Below are 22,057 nucleotides of genomic sequence, written 5' to 3'. Positions count from 1 at the left end.
AGCAGACGAGATAAGCTACAGGGAGGGAGGGGAAAATGTGACGCAGGACTCGCCGGCCATGAGGGTTTATATAGTAGGCTGGTAAGCATTGGAATTTTGGGGGATTTCACCGAGTCGGGCGGGAAGCTTGCGCGGGAACCTACGCGGTTGCGCGGGAACGGGCTCACCACCGTTTGGCCAAACGAACGCCCCCGCGCGCTGCTCAAGCTTGCGCTCGAAGCCGTCTGCGGCAGCGGGGTGACAAGACGTGCGAGAGGAGGACGAAAGGACACGTACACATACGGTTAATAAAAAACGTTTGCGATTTAATTACCTACTATACCCCGTCCTGGTTTATAAGTAGGATTTAACTAATAAAATACGAATGCATGTCACCAAAGATTATATCGTTGGATTCGTATTTGAACATAGTTTCCAATTATATAATTTTTGTAACATGCATTAACATTTTGTTGGTTAAATTTAAGGTCAAAATATGGCATAGAATATAAAGGGGACTAATAGACCAAGACGGCGATAGTAGCACACGGCTGCTCTCTATGCAGCGACGCAACTGTCGGCCGACATCATCGCAAATAGTTCTTCTGGATTAATCGTTTGCCACTCCTCCAAGGGAGGGAAGTTCTACATTCGCGGGGGACGTGGCATTGACCATTGGGAGGCAATAGTCGGTCATCCGGGTGTGCAATAAAGGATGCAAAGAGGGATCCTACAACAGCAAGGACTAGCTTCCCTATCGATAGCTCATCTAATAGAACTCCCAAGTTAACTGTGCTGAGGCTTGAGTAGTCATCAGATGGGTGACCAGATGGGAAGTGGCCTCGATGTTAAATTAACTGATGGGATGGGTTACTGTAAAAATTTAATTGTCTTAAATGTATATAGTGCTCCATCCTATTAGTTGAATTAACCTCGAGGTCCTTGTTTTGTAATTTTTGACATTTTTTTGAAAACATGTTGATTGGCTTGAAGAAGGTCTATCTCATTACTTTTTGATATTTTTTTTGAACACATGTTGATTGACTTGAATGAAGGTCTATCCCGTTACTTTACGACATGTTTCCAAAACATGGACCACGGGGCTAATTCAACTAATAGGACACAGCACTATATACATTCAATGCAATTAAATGTGTTCCAAAAAAAGTGATATGATTTCTATGAAACTTATAAGTCATGTATGTCGAATTAACCTCTATGTACTTGTTCCCAAATTAACCTCCAGGCCTGTTTGCCGCATATCACACACACCTTGTTAAGTTGAACCGTTTATGTTCTCTTTTCTAATCGAAAATAGTTCATTTGAGTGAACCGTGTGTCATATATCACACACACCTTGATCTGGCTGACCCTTTTTGTTGCTTTTCCTAATAAAAAACAGTTCATCGGAGCGAATTGTATGTCGTATATCGCACACACATTGATATGGCTGCTCGTTTCTCTTGTTCTGTCTAATCGCAAATAGCTCGTCCAGATCAACCATATGCCCAGCATCGCACACACAAGTAAAATCTGAACCATGTTTGATGTACCGCCATCGCAAATGTTTTGCATCTTTTTTGACAGTTTTTTACATCACCATTTGCGATTAATGCATCGCACACAGTTTCGTCAAATGGTCTCTGATCGTAGTGTCGCGTTAGCAGCATCCTGCAGTACTGACATGTCTATTATCCTTGGTAGAACCATTTTGAATACTGCAGGGGCTGTTATTGATTGCAATAAAAGCAAGGTCACTTTTCATATTAATGGTAATGAACATACGGTGCACTTTCCGAAGAAACAATTCCATGTGAATGGTATTAATGTTATTGAAAAATCTCCGACACTCACTATTGGAAGTTTTCAAATACCCCTACGTACTGCCAAAAAGAAATATGAAATGCTTATTGTCGGGGACATGCATATCCCCATTGAGGTAACTTAGTGTTTTAGGAAAGTTCTTCGGTTCCATGCTAATCGAAGGTGGTTGTTAATAAGACTTGATCAACCTTATTAATGGATCATTTTCGAGAGGTATGAAGTTGATGAATTTAGTAAGCACAACCTTCTGCTCCCAACTTTTATTTTATGTTTTTTTAGTTAAATAAAATAAAATGCCATGTTTTGTCTGTTTCCTGAATTTCTCGTGCAAAAAAATGACCCAAAAATAAAAGTTCTAAGAATGGCCTGAAAATTTAATATGATTTTTCTCGAATATTTCTGAATTTTTAGTACCAATAACATCAGAGGGGGTGCACCAGGTGGGCACAACCCACCTGGGCGCGCCAGCATCCCCAGGCGCGCCCTGGAGGGTTGTGGTCCCCACGTGGGCCCCTCACTTATCTCTTTAGCCCATGTCATCACCTACCTGCAGAAAAAAAACACCATTGCTGTCTCTCTCGTGTTCTTGCTCTCAAACCCGCAGATTTCAATCTATTTGCTCGAAGCTCCATTTCCGAAACTGTTTTGCGGGATTGCTACTTGGTATGTGACTCCTCCATTGCTTCAATTAGTTTTTGCTTTAGTGGATTATATTTTGAATAATTAGCTACTCTTGGTGCTGCCGTAGATAAGCTTGCATGTTGAATTCTTAGAGTTCTAAGTAGGTTGAATGCTCAATATAGCCTATATGCCTCCCTATGAGTAGTTGCTATCAATCTTGTGAAGTTTTGTTAATAATTTTTTGTGTTTTTCAGAAATTGTATGCGAATAAAATGAGTTTCTTTGGGAGGATTTCTTCGAGGAGGAGCTCCTCGGAGGCATCATCTAGCAGTGGCTCAACTCGTATATCTTATGTTGTGCCAAGTGCAAGTTCAGTACGTGAAGCCGCTATCAAATCAGGCTCATGGCCGAGCGATAATTTCATGATAAGTGCAGGTATTAAGGAAGAATTTGATCAATATGTCCACAATGCCGAGCTCGGTCCCTACATTGAAGATAAGTGCAACCAACATCTCAGCCTCACAGAATCGTTTACTAAAGAATTTAAATTCCATCCCCGTGAGTCTAGAGTTTCGTTTAAACTTTATGACCGTTCAGTTACCATGCCTTTAGACGAGTTTAGTGGTGTGTGTAAAATTACGTTTGGGGATTCGCTGGACGAGCCACCAAGAGCTGAGTATGAGTCATTCTTAATTAATCCTTGTTACGGTGAGGACAGAGGAGTGACACAAGGTAGAATAAAAAGTATTCATTTCCCTTCAATTCAATACTTTGCAGTGTTCAATGGCAAATGCATCGTAGCCAAGCAAGATTGTAGTACACTTTGTGCTCCTGACTTGAGCCTCATACACACTGCTCTCACTGGTATTAAACGCTATAACCTTGGAGCGATTGTTGCATGCAGACTACAACACAATGCTGGTAGTGGGTATCTTTATGGTGGGATTTATGTTCACGATTAGCAAAGGAGCTGGGTGTATCACCCTGGCCTAATGACCCTATCCTTCCCACTCAGTACTTAGACTTTGAGACCATGAAGCGCCATAAGTTTCTTAAGGGTGAAATCAATGATTATACTTATAACTTGATGTTCAATAAAGTATCGGTTATGCATACCTTTTTGCCTACGCCTGCTCTCTTTGATTTTCACAGCAAAAGAACGTATTATGTTTTGAGAACGAGGCTCGTGCACACAACGCTGAGGTCATTGCTGCTTGGACAAGCTGCAGAGGCTACACCTAGAGCCTCAGTGAGCTACCACTCTGACTACTATGCAGGTTGTGGATGGTGATTACGAAGCTAGGCCACAAGCCTGAGCTTGGGGGAGTACGTATTTCCACCGGCATTACATTCATGTTCACACATTTCATTCCAGTTGTCGGTGTTCACACTTTTTCATTGTATTATCCATGCTAGATTTATTTTCTTGCTTTCTTCTTGTGTGTTTGAAAAACTTTGAGAAAACCCAACAATATTTCCTGTATCTTTTCGGTTTTTCTTTCTAGTTTAATTAGTTGTAGTATTAAAAGAAAACCCAAAAAGATTTCTTGATTCTTCTTTTACTTGTTGGGAGCTTTCCCGTGTAAATAGTTTTTCTCATTTTTATTTTTTTTCTTTCTTTAGTTTGCTTTCTCTGAGAAAAACTAAAAACTCCAAAAATATTTCAGTGTGTTTCTCTGAAATTCTTTTCTTTTTATCGAGTCATACCGATGAGAAGACCATGATGAAAATGTTGAGTGGCCCTCATATGCATTATTGTTGATCTAACAAAGCGCCAAATTACCTTGTCTTCTCCTTTTGAATAGAATGTTTGCAGATTCCAGCATAGTCCACGGCACTGTTGCACTATTATTAGTTTCATATCGTTCGGTCGTGCAAGTGAAAGGCAATAATGACGATATTTGACGAACTGGCTGTGGCAGAGAGAAACGGGTATGAACTCAACTTGTTCTGATTTTGTAAATATGTTTTACCTAGTATCCATGATTCAACCTATTATGATCAAACATGTTTGCAATGACAATTAGAGATTATAGTTTCTCACTCCATGCTTAAGTAGTTGGGAGTGGATAATGATTTATCTTAGATGCCAACATGCATTAAAATGATTGTGATGTGGTATGATGGTATGGTACCCTCCTCTGAATGTTTTAAGTGGCTTGACTTGGCACATGTTCATGCATTTAGTTGAATCAAAACCAACATAGCCTCTATGATATTTATGTTCATGGTGTTCATATCCTACTCATGCTAGTATCCAATGTTACTTACGTATAATGCATGTTCATGACCGTTTTCGCTCTCTAGCTGGCCGCTTCTCAACCTATTTGCTAGCCTCTTCGCCTGTACTAAGCGGGAACACTGCTTGTGCATCAAAATCCTAAAACCCAAGTTATTCCAGATGAGTTCACCATATATCTACCTATATGCGGTATTACCCTGCCGTTCTAAGTAAATTTGCATGTGTCACCTCTAAAAACTTCAAACAAACATCCATTTTTGTGTGCCTGGATTATTCATAGAGCAACAGGAGGTAGTCGGTATCTTCCATGCTAAGCGGGTTATTCTCATGATGAGTGTTTATTCATTCGTCCTTGCATGAGAGGGGCGGTAATAGGGATTCCCAGTCCCGAAATAAAAAATTGCAAACAATTAAACAAAACTCCCCCGGGATTGTTGTTGGTATGGACGGTACCCGTGGATTCGGCTAGCTGTAGAGTGTGATTGTTGATGGAGGGGGAGTAAACCTTTACTTTTATCGCTTGGGAACCGCCACTAATGTGTTTATCATGGTAGATATCAATAACTAATGGTCGCAAAGTAAACAGGAAGGGTGCATTTCTCAAAATTTCATTTATCTCTATTTTAAAATCTGAGCTCTGGCACCGCTGCAAATCACTTCTTCCCTCTGCGAAGGGACTATCTATTTAATTTTATGTTTTTTCATCACCTTCTCAAATAAGCGCCAGATCTAAGAGCACTATTGTCATCCTCATGCATTGTGTATAGCTAATGTTGGATGCATTATGACTGGATCTTTTCTACCATGAATTACAATGTTTAGTCGCTGCTTGAACTTTGGAGGTGATCTGCATTTATGTTCTGTGGTCTCAGAAAGGTCTAGCGAGATACCACTGTTGTCATATTATATCACGATTGTTTTGGCAAAGTGTTGTCATTTGAGATATTTTATTATTGCTCATTAGTTGCTTATGCCATTGATATGAGTTAATATAATTTCTAAGAGTTATTGTTGACATGGTTAGTTATAATCTTTGCTGAAAATCTGGGTGTTACTTAAGCTTATTTCTGTAAACAAGAACTAAAGAGTTCATATTTTTTTTCTTTTTCACTTTCAGTTTATCAACTAAATTGCTTGAGGACAAGCAAAGGTTTAAGCTTGGGGTAGTTGATACGTCTCCGACGTATCTACTTTTCCTAACGCTTTTGCCCTTGTTTTGGACTCTAGTTTGCATGATTTGAATGAAACTAACCCGGACTGACGTTGTTTTCAACAGAACTACCATGGTGTTGTTTTAGTGCAGAAATAAAAGTTCTCGGAATGGAATAAAAGAAAAATACTAGAGCCAAGAACCATCGAAGGGGGGCCCTGGGTGAGCACAACCCACCAGGGCGCGCCCCCCCTCCAGGTATACCCTGGTGGGTTGTGCTCACCTGGTGGAACCGCTGACCCTATCTCCGACGCTATAAAATCCTATTTTCGGAGAAAAAAATCAGGGAGAAAGAATTATCACGTTTCACGATATGGAGCCGCCGCCACCTCCTATTCTTCATCGGGAGGCTAGAACTAGCGTCCATTTGGGGCTCCAGAGGGGGGGATCTTCGATCTTCGTCATCACCAACCCTTCTTCATCACCAATTCCATGATGCTCCCCACCAGGAGTAAGTAATTCCTTCATAGGTTCGCTGGTCGGTGAGGAGTTGGATGAGATTCATCAAGTAATCGAGTTAGTTTTGTTAGGTCTTGATCCCTAGTATCCATTATGTTCTGAGATTGATGTTGTTATGACTTTGCCATGCATAATACTTGTCACTTTGGGCCCAGGTGCCATGATTTCAGATCTGAACCATTTATGTTACCACCATTATATCTATGTTCTAGATCCAATCTTGCAAGTCATATTCACCTATTACGTGTTATGATCCATGAACCCCGGTGTGATAGTAATCGGGATACTTTCCGGTGATGACCATAATTTGAGGAGTTCATGTATTCACTATGTGTTAATGCTTTGCTCCGGTTCTCTATTAAAAGGAGGCTTTAATATCCCTTAGTTTCCTTATGGGCCCCGCTGCCACGGGAGGGTAGGACAAAAGATGTCATGCAAGTTCTTTCCATAAGCACGGATGACTATTTACGGAATACATGCCTACATTATATTTATGAACTGGAGCTAGTGCCGTATCGCCCTAGGTTATGACTGTTATATGATGAATATCATCCAAAGAATTCACCGATCCAATGCGTATGAATTTTCCACATATTGTTCTTGCTAAGTTACTACTGTTGTTGCTGCTCTTACACTTGCTACAAAATCATTGCTATCACTGTTACCGTTACTGCTACTATCATCACTACTATCAAAACTATCATATTACTGTGCTACTGATCACCTTGTTGCAGATAATTAATCTTCAGGTGTGGTTGAATTGACAACTCAGCTGCTAATACTTGCAAATATTCTTTGGCTCCCCTTGTCTCGAATCTATAAATTTAGGTTGAATACTCTACCCTCGAAAACTGTTGCGATCCCCTATACTTGTGGGCTATCACCTGCACCTACTCATATAACTGCTCTAATACCAGTACTAAGGGTTGGGATCACCTACGATCACCCAAGATCAATATGAAGATGCATTAAGGGTTGGGATCACGATCGTTACCGTCACCGAGTTGCAGCGAAAGAAGAACGTGTCGGTGTAGATCATACTAGCAGTCCCTCAAACCGTCGATGAACGATCCCCCATACCGCCCATGTCGTGGAATTGTCATGGCAGATGTCCTAGTGTGAGGACTTAGTCATGAGGCCAACGCATCTATGTGGTAGCTTGAGAGGGGTTGATCGGAATCGAGAGACGCAACACAAGACAAGGACTTAGACAGCTTCGGGCCCCGGGAAACATCATCCGGTAATAGCCCTACATGCTGTTTGTGGCTAGGCCTCATTATGCTCATGAGGGAGACGCCGCATAAGCCGGCTCCCCTTTAGTTGTGTCTAGCCTTAGCGATTATTTTTCTTTCCCCCTTGGGGTGCCCTGCCCCTCCTTATATATGTTGAAGGGGCGGTTTACATGACTAGTCCTAGTAGGATTAGGATTACTCTATTACAAGTGGAGTCCTAGTCTTGCTTCCTTTGTAGGAGAATATTCCTTATGCCTTTCCTCTTAAGCCGGCCCACCATAACATGAGTCGGTCGTTTGGGCCTTGGGCCTTGTCATCCGTCTGACCCACCCGCCGGGTCACCAGTGAGTCGCAATATTAGGCGGGTTGTCCGTAAACCGTCAGGTCCGGGTGGGTTAACAGTGAGTCGCCAAGTCCAGCCGGGTCTCTGGTGAGTCACCAAGTCTAGCCAGGTCATACCGCGGGGTATATCCCCGACATTAGCCCCCAGTTTAATTTGGATTTATCCATGTTAAACTGATCTGCAACATAAACACAAGAACAAATTTGACAGGTTGTGCTTTGGGTTAAATATTCTTGTAAGCGGGCACCTGGTCATCCTTAAATCCTTGTCATTTCCTCCCTCTAGAAAATTTGGGTCAATAGGTCGGCTTCATAGTTAACTTGCTTGTAGAAGGAATATTGTAAATAAAGAATCCATTTGAGTCGGTCTTCAATGCTCTGACTTGACAAAAATATTGGTCTTCAGATATTCAACTGATATTTAGCCGACTTGAAAATGTAGAACTTGCCGAGCTATGATTTCCAAAAATCGTCGGGTCATAAAAACTGATGATTCCGGATCATGACTGTTATAGACTCCGGGTCATGATTGTTGCAAACCCGGGTCACACAATTGATCTTCCTGATTTACTCAAAACTGAGAATTTGAAGACGTTCCTCCTTTATATGCATATCACTTGTAGCCCCCAAGTCTTAAGAAGAGAATAAAATGATAGCTTAAGACTTGCTTCAATATAAATGCTGCAATTTTGGAGAAATCCGGTTTGTTCATCTTAGTCACTAGTCAAACTGAATATTCCATATATGTAGCCCCCAAGTGCCGGGTTGTTATGCTTGCAGCAACCTGGGACTTGTAATTCCTTTATGCTCATAAAAACTTCAACCAGTGTAGCCAACAAGGGCCTGGTCATTATGCAATAATGAGCAGGGACTTTATAAATATGATCATGTATACTTGAGCAGCAACGTGTAGCCTCCAAGGGCCGGCTCAGTAAGCTAATACTGAGCTGGGACTTTATATATACTTCATTGAAAATAACATCATATGATGTAACCCCCATCATGGGGCTTGCACCCACGTCCATAAGGTTAAGAGCTTTGTGCTTTACCAACTGAGCAGTGAACCCTGGAATAAGGCTTGTGTACCTTGAATTTTTGACAGGAGCAATTGGTAGCCCCCAAGGGCTGGCTCATTACAATGTGATGAGTCGGGTCTTCAATAAGGTGAGCAAAAAATGACTTTGTATTAGCCCCCAAGTGCCATGGTGTATGCTGGCAGTGACATGGGACTTGCATATTTGATGTAATCTCAATTTGAATAATGTAGCCCCCAAGTGCCGGGTCGTAAGCCTGCAACGACTCGGGACTATTCCTTCCACTGTAGAATAAATTATATCCATTGATAAAATAATAGCCATTGCGCTGAAGCAACTTTGAAAACCTCAATCATAACATTGGTTATTGATAACCATAAAAAATCCAGCCATGTTGGCTATTAAAGATTTGAATAATATAATCCGGCATGAAAACCTCAATCATTCAATATCAGCATGAAAATCCGGCCAATTTCGGCTATTAAAGATTGAATACCTTATCGGTTGACAAGTAAATCCGGAGTTTAAATACCCGGTGGCTCTTGGCCGATGGCGACTTAGTACGCATCCATTGTAATCCGGGATTTTTGTAACCCGGCGGCTTATAGCCTTTGTGAAAGTCAATAATTGATAACCCTTTTGAAACACCAATTTCAATTTGTGATGATGGGCTTGAACTTAATCATTTATGTAAATCATAGCTCTGCAAATCCTGCACAGAGTTTAAACAACATATGCCCTGGCGACTTATCATCAAAAGCCAGGGCGGGTAACATCCCAAACATAATATAGTCTTATGCAATCATGGAAAAGACTAGCATTAAGGCCATTCAAGCCTAAACATACTGGCAACTTAAAGTTAAAAGCCAGGGCGGGTTATCAAACCTCGCATATTCATATAACCAGGAAAACATACCTGTAGGATTGATTTATTCTGCCGGCTTATATCGCCATACCCAACGAAGGTAACAATCCAATGATTTATAAGCGCATGATTCCAATGGCGCAATCCAAAATAAATACTAGCAACTTAACGTTCATAGCCAGGGCGGGTTATCAAACCCAAAGATGCTCAATGATAAGCCATATAATCAAGGCTACATGGCCTGTAAGACCATTTCATACTGTCGGCTTATCATACCAGTGCAGTAAGGGTGGTAACCCAAAAATTGAGCGCACAATTCCCTGTTCAGTTATCATATACTGCCGGCTTATAACGCCGTATGCAACAAGGGGTAATATCCAAGACTTAGAGCACATCGCTTCCAAATATATAAGATCATCATACACTGGCGACTTATAGTCCAAAGCCAGGCCGGTTTAATAAACACCGGATAATTTCTCATCATACACTGGCGACTTATAGTCCAAAGCCACGCCGGGTTAATAAACACCGGATAATTTCATATATGAACCATAAAATATCATAGCCTTCATCGGTTTTCAACCATCTATTAACATGTCACAAAAGATGAACCTCAAAAGACTTTCAAATATAAATCAAAAGAGAAAAACAAGGCTTTTCATAGGCTGCCAGGCCTAAAAATCAAGTGCTTTCAAGGGCCGCACAGCCACTGAGTTAAACCTTCATACAAACCTTATAAGTCGGACCTCACATAACCAATCGTCGCTTTAACTTTGACAAGTTCAGGGTCTGTATAAGATTGACTTGTCAAAAGTACGGCGGGTCATTCCAGGATTACCTGGGCGGAGTGGCAGACTTAAAAAGGCAGGATAACCCGGGTTTTTAGGTGAATACACCTCTCTTCCAAGCCTGGCTTTTAAGCCTATTACAAGGGTCATAAAAACTCTTGTCCTTTGAACAAAAGAGCCCCCAAGTAATATTTTTGAGCTGTGCTCAGCGGGTACCTATGTTTGAGTTGTGCTTTGCAACAGACTCTCTTTGGTCCCTTTAACCTGGGTAGTAAGCCCCCAAGTGTTTTTGGAAGCATGGCGTATAAGCTGGATCAAAGGGTAATCATAGCTTAGCTCAATAAGCCGGAAGCCCCCAAGTGATATATTTCTGAGCTGTGCTCGCCGGGTGCCTATGTTTGAGTTGTGCTGTGCAACAAACTTTCTTTGGTCCCTGTAACTCGGGCATCAAGCCTCCAAGTGATTTGTAATAAGGCGTGTAAGCCGGATCGGATACCCATGTTTGAACAGTGCATCATGGCAACGAGTTCTCTTTGGCAACCTTTAATTTTTTCCGAGAACTCGAAATTTTTGCGAGAGATAATATTCTTCTTGAACCGGATGTGAAACCGGATATTGAGAGCTTCAGAGCTTTGTGGGAGACAGATTTCCCTTGAGCCGGATTGTGAACCGGATATTGAGAGCTTCAGCGCTTTGTAGGAGACAGATTTCCCTTGAACCGGATTTTAAATCGGAATTCTTCATTTTGAGCCGGAAATTGTCTGACGGCCTTCAAATTTTCATCAATATAGCAATAGCCTCCGGGACCGGGTTATCTTCCCTCCAATGACCCAGAGTTCTTGAATTCACTAAAACCGGCCAATTCTGCCGAGTCATGTCATTATAGCCCCCGAGTCTTAAGATGACTTCGAGGAGTTGGCTTAAGATTCTCCATATTTGACCGTGATATAAACCGGCATATAGTTGACAGTAAAGATGGCCATGGCATCCGAGGCGGCACGGACGCAGGCGAGTCTGTCGCGGACGTAGACGACGAGTCAGTCTCGTGTGGTGATGCAGCAGGGGCAGCGATTTGCGCATGTATCCGTCGAGCAGCACGGCACAGACGAGCACTAGTGCAAAAATAATGTTGACACATGCCCCTTTGCCACACCTTTGTAATGAATAATGTTCCTGCGAAAAAATACCACAGACCAGAGTAATTGTCTTCAAACAATGTAATATATGCTGATAAGATATACAGAAAAGATAGCACCTGATATTTTCATCGGATGAACGTGGACAACATTTTGACTGTAGCCTTAACCTCTCGTGGAGCAGTAGCAGCCGGCTCAGAGCGATGCCATGGTGGCAACAGTGATACGCCCCCTTGCTTTTTTTTTCTTTATGGCAGAACATCTGTGCTATCAGTAGTATTGAATATTGCAGTAGTAGTAGTCGACGACTCAGCGCGCAAGACGGCGAGGGCGCATCCATGAGTAAAAAGGCATAATGCCACAGCGGAGGTGGCCGCAAAGCCGGGCGACCCAACGTGCGGCAGGAGCGGCTCAACATGGCTATGGCGGTTTGGACGCAGAGGTGACTGCGATTTGAAATGAAGCCTTCTCAGAATTACTTTGCACTGCTTCAGAATTGTACCTTTAGGCAACACCGTAGGTGGTTCAGACCAGTATTTTGTTGGCAAGAAGCGTCTCTTCATTTTTAAACTTAGATCAAATCCTCCAGGAGCTCCTCGTGGGGTAGTAGTATTCTGTAGTGCTAATTGATTTTGCCTCCAGCATGTGTACGGGAGTCAAACAAGTATCCGGTTTGACCCTCTTTTTCCTTTGGCGTGAACTCTCTGTAGTAGAGCGCCTACAGCGCTTTCTTCTGAAACATCATCCATTCACACTGTTTAAAATCTGCACCTCCTAGTAGTCTTGTCAATAGGTGAAGGAGAAATAACGCCTCCATTCACACCGACTAGATCGGCAACGCGCCTTGGCGCGAGGGTGCCGGTCCAACCGACATGGCCAAACAACGGAAGATCAAATCGCATAATGCATTAGTAGAAAGGCAAGTTTAGCACATGTAATAGAACAACCGATTTTCTGGTTCATGGAAAAGAACAAACATTTCAGGAGCATTACATCATCAAGTTCAACAAAGTCATGAGATTATAAAAACTAACCGGCCACAGAAGTAAGGCAACATCAAGTTCAATGCAGCCATGATATTACAAAAGCTAATTAGTTCAGTAGTACAAGTAGTTACATTAGAGAGCAAAAGCCAACACAGTGGCAGTGGATGCGCTAAAACTACGAAGCCATAGTTAGGCGTACTGATAGATAGCTTTGGTTCAACTACCGCCATGAGTGCCATTCCATATGAATCTGGTGTGAATAGTTCGTAATATAGATGATCACATAATGGTTTTGTATAGAAAAATACACTTGTGATTTCCTTCTAAAGCGTATGGACAGGACAGTGAGCAATAATTTCCCCTTATAATCTTGAAGGCGAAGATCCTTATCTGAGTATATGTTATTCTTTTATTCCTGTCGCCTTGACAAAGTCTGCCCAATTGGTACTGTGGCCCTCTTCTCTGTAGGAAAAATATTCCAAAGCAGACATGGAAATGAGCTCAGGATGGAAAATAATTAGTGTATTTATGGGTGACACTGGCAAACATGACTTCATCTCCTAATCATGAAATACAAAAACTTTGTTGATCTGGTTATAAAACACGATTTATCAAGAAGAGTATGCCTAGCTTTCAATTTGAGACCTCTTGAGCAAATATATTAGCGGCATTAGTATGAGAATTCCACATCTTTAGGAATTGCAATGATGGTGATACCTACAACACATGAACTAAATTATAGTGGTAGAATAGGATCAGTGTATTTCTGTTAATAAGGAGACTAATTTCTGTTAAATGTGATAAATACTTGTTGTTAATAAATAACAATCCTCATACTCGAAAAGAATTCTAATGTCTTCCACTAAAATTATCACTAAGAAAGCTAGGTTGAGATACAAATTTTGAAGAAGTACAATATATAACAGAAATAGAAAACATGATATGAACCATTAATTTCTGATATTGGTGGAAGACACTAATTTATAAGATACAAGCTAAAACACATTCACTTCTCGTTGATATAATATGCTAAGGCATAACATCTAAAACTATTATGAGGATAAAAATATTTAACGGCTCCAAAAATGAATAACAAAGAGAACATTACTTTCCACATACCACAAAAGAAGAGCATTACTTTGCCAGACCACACAAACACACATCCTGTGATATGGTTTGGTTACCTAATCATCACCGGATGCCTGGAAAAAAGATTCCTGACCGTGACACCTTTTGGAGCCTTTTCATATTGTGACAACTCTTGTAGGGGACTAACAACCAACCGGAAGATAAAACCAACATAACCACCTGCAGACAACACATACATAAACATGGATAACTGGGACCATATTGGTGATTGAGAGGAAGTGTACATAAATAGGAGACATATTTTATCACTAAGTTGCATTAAACTGTTTAGCAAAACAAAAATACATTTTGGGGCATATCCATATCGAACTCGACAGGGACAGAAGTAGTATTCCAAGTGTAGAAATACGGGGCATCGAGACCAGCCAGAAAAGGGGAAAGCAAAGCAAGGGGTGGAATAAGCAGTACGATAATGAAAGCTCCATTAGATATCCAGTAATACTGTACAAACATAAGCAAGGTACTGGTAAAATCACCCAAAAGTATAGGATACAAATAAGCAACTACAATGTTTCTGAAATGCCAAAGCAAGGTCACAGTTAAGATAAATAGGTAACAATCATTGTCATGTACATCATCAACATTTATGTGCTTGTAGAAAGGGTCCAGTGGTTGCTTATCACATAACCAATAGGCCTGCAATTTTGCAAGAGCAACGACATTGGGAATAAATAATCTGCTTTGTTGTCCAGTGACTTCATTGTTTCTTCGTTTATGACCCCAGCAGTCACTCCACTTGTCAATCGATTTCTTGAAACTCCATAGCTTGCGCAAGGCTGATCATGAATTGCCTGCTTGGAATCCAACAGTGGAACTACAAAATTCTTCCTGTAGAATTAGAAACACAATGGTCATTAGAAGCATGAGAAATGTTGCTGTAAGACATGCTATTCTAGTCGGCATTTATTTTCATACCTTGAGCACTCACCCAAGTCTGGGGCATGGACATGATGGTGATGAGTTGTGTAGAAGTTTCCGATCACTGCCACAATACTACCTAGCTTGTAATAACCAGAAGCAGAGGCATGTATTTCTACAAAATAGTGGTTAATGGATGGACATATTACGGTGCTAGCAGACAACATATATATTTTTTCAGTTTGACATAAAAGCACATTTCCAGTTCACCATGAAGCAAATTAAGGTATGCCTTGCTGCCGCGCAACGATATTTCTTGTGCTTTCTCACGAAGCCATTGCCTTATTATAAGTGTTTTTTCTTTTATTTTTTCTCAAATCCCTACAAAAGAACAGATAACCGAGCATATCCTCTGAAACTTAAAATGGGACCATATATATTTCGTAATCAAGACTTCTGGACAGATGCTAGGTATGTATTAGTTTGGTTTGGTTTCATCTCAAAGATTCAGCGCAACAGACCCTGCTGTTACCTCATGAATAAGCTGAATATTTCTGCTACTAGCGAGTAACAGCCTAACATGTCATGTATTTTGTCTATCTAATTTACCGCGGAGCGGCGACTGCTTTGATGTGCACTACATCCTCGATGTCCACCGTGTGTTGTGCCTCTGGTGCGCCCACCGACGTGTGGTAGCTGCGTCCACTGCCGCTAGCTCTGCTTACTCCGTATCCTACGTCAACCGCCTTGCTATCTTCCGCTCGGGCACTACTCAACATCGTAATTTGGTGGTTGAGAACATGCCTCTTTCGCCTTGACAGCCTCCATGCCCTTAAGTGCTGCGCTGGCAGCACCATATATTCATCTCCCTCCAAGGGCAGAAATGAACATGGCAGCATCATAATTAATTAATACTAATAGGATGGATTAATGTTAAGAATACGAATGGGGAAGTAGCTCAAATGATAACTGAAACTCCAGATCATTCATATATCTCTCTAAACCTTCATAACTGAAACAAAATCTGTCTAAAATCGGTAACTACATGAATGGTTCACGGAGCTTGTATCCCTATAATAAGGATATAAAACATCTTAGCGCAATACTCTCTCAAAAAGAGAACAACTTAGTTCAATAAAGCGCAGCTGCGGCGGCGGAGGGCCTATCCTTGAATCATCAAAGGTAAAGAAGGAGAAGAATAAGGGGTAAAGAAGAAGACGTACAGTTAACTGACAATACCTAACAGAATCAATAATGCTGGTGGATCAAATTATCTCTGGGAGCAAAGTACATAACATAAAAAATCCTCCTTACAGAGAGACCTTCTTATCTGACAGTAGAGTGATATTTCTTGATCAACAAAATAAATACTTTGGAAGTTAATGTAGTTAAGAAAATCAGCATGTAAAATAAACAGATGTTGCCTTCATAGCAATTGTTTAGCAGCTGAATCTCATTGAAAAACACATACAAAGCTTTGATGTCTTATTCCTAAGGATATTATTTATCTTTTGACGGTTGAAAGAGCAATGTAAAACTGACATCAAATGGGAATTAATATTTTATATGGGAACGGCTACTGGTCTTGGAAAAATATTCTTACACTTTGCTATGCTACTTTGCAAGATAATGGTAAATAATTTTCTGAACTGAATATCCTCAAAAGAGAAAAAAATCTACACTGAAAATGGAGGGTAAATATTTATAATGGACTGAATATATGTCAGTACAACATGTACCGTGGGCCCGTGGCCTTTGATGCCACATAAACCTAGCTTGGATGCCGAAGAATCAATTCGTTGAACATCTAACCTGCAAGAACCCACAAAGATGCATCACCAAGCAGCACAAAAACAATAGCAGCTACTGCCATGTTTCAAGGAGCAGTTGATTGCCTAGTGAATCTCACGGTACAGAAAAAGTCAGCGGTAGATTGCCTAGTGAACCTCATGGTACAAAAAAGATCATTTCTTAAAATGGACAACTTCCTCACTACCACAAATTACATTCGAAGAACGAACACAATATGGCGACATGTTTCAGAAGCATAATAAGGAAACCAAACACAATATGGTGACATGTTTCAGAAACATAACAGGGAAAACGTGTGGGAATTCATGCCTAGAAGCATACTTGTCTGCAAGCCGGCTGCATTTTGTGTCGGGGAACCACAGTATGCTTGTTCATGGAGTGAAACTTAATGAGCTATTGGATTCTATTCTATATACCTACTGTTGACCTGCAAATTTGCACGGGGGTCTAAAAATAGTAACCTCGAATTAAGTAGACCAAGCTAAGCACATAGACTTAATTTATTGAAGCAACACATGGGGTAATAGGAAAAGGAAAGCCCTAATAGTCATATTTCAACAGTTGGAACCATGCTCTTTCATTTGAATTAAAGTGTTCTTGATGCTACTCATTGTTTCATACTTTCGTCCATATGCATATTGTATAGATCTGCCATCTAAAGTGCTAACCTTATATACTGGTCCAAAGCCACCCTCGCCAAGCTTGTTACCGATGGAGAAACCATTAGTGGCAGTTGCAATTGTCCCCAGATCAAATATCGGCAGTTCAAGTCATCATTGTGACTAATTCCATCGTATTGGCGGGGAGTGATGCATGAACCACCGCTCCATTTACTCGATCCTACAGTGCTGAAAGTATACTATGCACATAATCTTGCCACCACTCAAAGGCTGCTACCAAATTGATATCATCGATAATAAAACAATTAAAAGCATTTTCCCAGAAGCGACATGAGACAGATGTTGAAGATTCGCACTCACCTAAGATGAACCATAGCATGCATACATATGCTTCATTCAAATCCTTCAAAGGCTCCAATTCTGCACAGACCAAGATGAAAAGGTCCAAATCAGCTCACCCACATCACCAATATAGCATCAGACAATATACTTCCAGCAATCATTCATGTGATTCATCTTTTCCAAACCACTAATCACACAGAAGTTCATGAAAGTATGGGTACACCACCATCCCGACATTCATCACTAACATGTCCTCATCTATTAAAAATAAATGGAGGCGAAACAATAATCAACTAAATATACAGAAATTTACTAATGTCGAGGGATTGAAGTACAGCATGGAGTGGAGGAGAAGTTTGGGAGGAGGGAGGAGGGACCTGGGCCACGGCGTCTGGTTCGTCCTTGCAGGAGGCGGCAACGGCCTTCTTGGCGTGCAGGATCTAGTTGAAGGAGGCGCCGGCGACGAGTCGTTCGTGCGCGAGGCCGGCAGGCCCCACGAGGCAGGGAGCCTGCGGAGGAGGGAGCCGCCGGCGCCGGTGCCGCGGAGGGAGGGGGCCATGAGCCCCACGAGGCAGGGGGCCTGCAAAGTGAGCCAGCGCCGCTGAGGGAGAGGCCCGTGGCCGTTCCTCTCTGGCTGCTCGCGCTCGCCTGGTAGTAGCACCGAGAGGGCGGGGAGGAGGAGAAGACGCGACGGCGGCGAGGGCGAGCGGAGGTGGCGGCGAGGGCGAGCGGAGGCGGCGGCGAGGGCGAGCGGAGGCGGAGGCGGCGAGGGCGGCGGCGTGGGGAGCAAGCGGCCGCGCGCGAGTGTGGGAGCGAGCGGGCTAGGGCTATCTCCACGGGAGCAGCCCCTTTTATACCCCGTGCGCGAAATTACGAAAATGCCCACGGCGGGGCAAGGAAATTACCCGTGGTGGCACGAGCGAGAGCTAACTATTCATTGTAGCAGTGCTCTTTTTTGATCCAACCGCCAGGATCGTCCAGCAACGAGATCGGACGGACGAAGTCGCATCAAAAAATCGATCCAACGGCCGACAATGGCTAAGCTCTGAGAGAGCCCATGTTCTCCCTAGATACTTATATCAGGATTTGAGAGCGGCAGTGGTTTAGAGCGGTAATAACACGCGGCAGAAGCCGGCCACGGAGGCAACGGCGGACCGCGAGGCAAGGCCACAGCAGAAAACAACCCGCGTCTACTGAGGAGAATTGGCGAAGGTCACGGCGACGACTTGAAGCAGGTCGACCTCATCAGCAGTTTGGCACCCCGGCAAGGGCGGCTCGGAGGCCGTGACAGTCGTGGCGGCTCACCGGCGCGGGGCGGCTCTCCGGTGGCGGCTCAAAGCCAGACCTTGGAGACGGCTCGGAAACGCGCCGGTGAACACGCGGTGGCGAGGCGGAGTCAGAATCAGGCGACCCGCCAGCCAGCAGCGACTCAGAGCGATGAGGCTGCGGCGGCTGATGCGGCGATGGCCTATGAAGGCGGCAGGCGGCCCGTGCTTACGACGGGCGGCCGGCGGCTTGACTTCAGAAGCAGGAGCGCGGGCGCCCGGGAGAAGCGGGCGAGTTGAAGCAGGCCGCGGTGACAGGCCGCATTGTGTGGCGGTAGCGAAGAGCCATGGCGGAGGAGGAAGCTCGGGGGCGCCGGCTTGAGGCCGCAACGGCATAACGGCGCACCGGCCATAGTAGAACTGCGGTCACCGAGGCGAGGTGGGTCGCGGACTGGTGGGTTTGGAGGCGCTACTGCTCATCAGCCGCGGAGGCAGCAGGCGCTCGAGGCGAGGCCGAGGCGGAGACCTACTCCGTGGCCTTATCCACTTCCCGTCGTGGCCTGTATATTTTTTTCTTTCTTTTATCTCCTCTGTTCCGTAGTACTAGTCCATGGATATCCTCTGCTAGTCTGGTTTGCTTTCGGTCGACGCGCAGCACACACATGGATCTCTCTTCTGCGGGGTCTGGCCGCTGTTGTTGCCTCACCCGTACACATAGCAGTGGGTATCAAAGCACTGTAGCTTGACGTAATGAGTACTAATTGAAGCACTAGTACTTGAGCCGATGTGCTATTTCACTCAAGCAAATAAGATTCTCGCTGCCACGGGGCTTAATGCCCATGATAATTGCTGGCTGTGTTCGGTTGCTATGATCGGACACAACGACGTGCGGGTGTAGCGGCGCCGTACGACAGCTTGCAGTAGAAATCGATCTCCAATGGAAAGAATACTGACGACGGCGGCGCACGAACGAAACCCTAATTTCTCTTGACCTTAATCTCGTATATGCCGGGTTATCCTGCGCGAGTGCTCTGTGCTGGCTCTCCTTCATCATTCCAATCACGACCTTTTCGATCCCTGAGAGAGATTCCTCCATGAACTCAACACCACCGTGCGCGAGCCCCATGGTGGGCGTCAACTGTCGTGGAATTATCACGGCAGATGTCCTAGTATGAGGACTTAGTCGCGAGGCCAACGCATCTATGTGGCAGCTTGAGAGGGGTTGATCGGAATCAAGAAGACGCAACACAAGATAAGGATTTAGACAGCTTGGGGCCTCGGGAAACATCATCCGGTAATAGCCCTACATGCTGTTTGTGGCTAGGTCTGATTATGCTCATGAGGGAGACGCCGCGTAAGCCGGCTCCCCTTTAGTTGTGTCTAGCCTTAGCGATTATTTTTCTGTCCCCCTTGGGGTGCCCTGCCCCTCCTTATATATGTTGAAGGGGCGGTTTACATGACCAGTCATAATAGGATTAGGATTACTCTATTATAAGTGGAGTCCTAGTTTTGCTTCCTTTGTAGGAGAATATTCCTTATGCCTTTCCTCTTAAGCCGGCCCACCATAACATGAGCCGGTCGTCTGGGCCTTGGGCCTTGCCGTCCGCCTGACCCACCCGCTGGGTCACCAGTGAGTCGCAATATTAGGCAGGTTGTCCGTAAACCGTCAGGTCCGGGTGGGTTGACAGTGAGTCGCCAAGTCCGGCCGGGTCATACCGCGGGGTATATCCCCGACATTAGCCCCCAGTTTAATTTGGATTTATCCATGTTAAACTGATCTGCAACATAAACACAAGAACAAATTTGATAGGTTGTGCTCTGGATTAAATATTCTTGTAAGCCGGCACCTGGTCATCCTTAAATCCTTGTCATTTCCTCCTTCTAGAAAATTTGGGTCAATAGTCTGGCTTCAAAATCACGTAACTCATATAGTACAAAATCGTCATCAAACGTTAAGCGTGCGGACCCTACAGGTTTGAGAACTATGTAGACATGACCGAGACACCTCTCCGGTCAATAACCAATAGCGGAACCTGTATGCTCATATTGGTTCGTACATATTCTATGAATATCTTTATCTGTCAAACCGTAATGACAACATACGTTATTCCCTTTGTCATCAGTATGTTACTTGCCCGAGATTCGATCGTCGGTATCTTCATACCTAGTTCAATCTCGTTACCGGCAAGTCTATTTACTCATTCTGTAATGCATCATCCCGCAAATAACTCATTAGTCACATTGCTTGCAAGGCTTATCATGATGTACATTACCGAGAGGGCCCAGAGATACCTCTCCCATACTCGGAGTGACAAATCCTAATCTCGATCTATGCCAACCCAACAAACACCTTCGAAGATACCTGTAGAGCATCTTTATAATCACCCAATTACGTTGCGACGTTTGATAGCACACAAGGTATTCCTCCGGTATCCGGGAGTTGCATAATCTCATAGTCAAAGGAATATATATATATGACATGAAGAAAGCAATAGCAATAAAACTGAACGATCAACATGCTAAGCTAACGGATGGGTCTTGTCCATCACATCATTCTCCTAATGATGTGATCCCGTTCATCAAATGACAACACATGTCTATGGTTAGGAAACTTAACCATCTATGATTAACGAGCTAGTCTAATAGAGGCTTACTAGGGACACGGTGTTTTGTCTATGTATCCACACATGTATCAAGTTTCCGGTTAATACAATTCTAGCATGAATAACAAACATTTATCATGATATAAGGAAATATAAAATAACAAATTTATTATTGCCTCTAGGGCATATTTCCTTCAGTCTCCCACTTGCACTAGAGTCAATAATCTAGTTCACATCGCCATGTGATTTAACACCAATAGTTCAGATCACCATGTGATTAACACCCATAGTTCACATCGCCATGTGACCAACACCCAAAGGGTTTACTAGAGTCAATAATCTAGTTCACATCGTCATGTGATTAACACCCAAAGAGTACTAAGGTGTGATCATGTTTTGCTTGTGAGAGAAGTTTAGCCAACAGGTCTGCCATATTCAGATCCGTATGTATTTTTGCAAATTTCTATGTCTACAATGCTCTGCATGGAGCTACTCTAGCTAATTGCTCCCACTTTCAATATGCATCCAGATTGAGACTCAGAGTCATCCAGATCAGTGTTAAAGCTTACATCGACATAACTCTTTACGATGAATCTCTTTATCACCTCCATAACCGAGAAATATTTCCTTAGTCCTCTAAGGATAATTTTGACCGATGTCCAGTGATCTACTCTTGGATCACTATTGTAC

At 43.2% G+C, this 22,057-nt stretch overlaps 1 long non-coding RNA gene across 9 annotated transcripts; it reads right to left on the bottom strand.

The window, feature by feature from the left end:
* Window positions 1–12,729: 12,729 nt before the first annotated feature.
* On the bottom strand, window positions 12,730–19,332 carry LOC109735154 (uncharacterized). 9 transcript variants are annotated; one of them, XR_012188962.1, is made up of 9 exons: window positions 17,877–19,332; window positions 17,518–17,577; window positions 17,206–17,427; window positions 16,465–16,537; window positions 15,965–16,055; window positions 14,783–14,849; window positions 14,441–14,695; window positions 13,838–14,026; window positions 12,730–13,180 (listed from the first exon to the last, which is right to left on the bottom strand). It is a non-coding gene; the product is annotated as an uncharacterized lncRNA (long non-coding RNA). The 9 variants fall into 9 exon arrangements; XR_012188964.1 differs by lacking the exon at window positions 15,965–16,055; XR_012188958.1 differs by lacking the exon at window positions 15,965–16,055 and having other exon boundaries at window positions 14,783–14,900; window positions 17,206–17,385.
* Between the last annotated feature and the right edge of the window lie 2,725 nt (window positions 19,333–22,057).

Source organism: Aegilops tauschii, chromosome 7, assembly GCF_002575655.3.
Source record: "Aegilops tauschii subsp. strangulata cultivar AL8/78 chromosome 7, Aet v6.0, whole genome shotgun sequence".
NCBI lineage: Eukaryota > Viridiplantae > Streptophyta > Magnoliopsida > Poales > Poaceae > Aegilops > Aegilops tauschii.
Note: the sequence above shows the minus strand (reverse complement) of the source record. Positions and strands in the feature narration are given on the sequence as shown.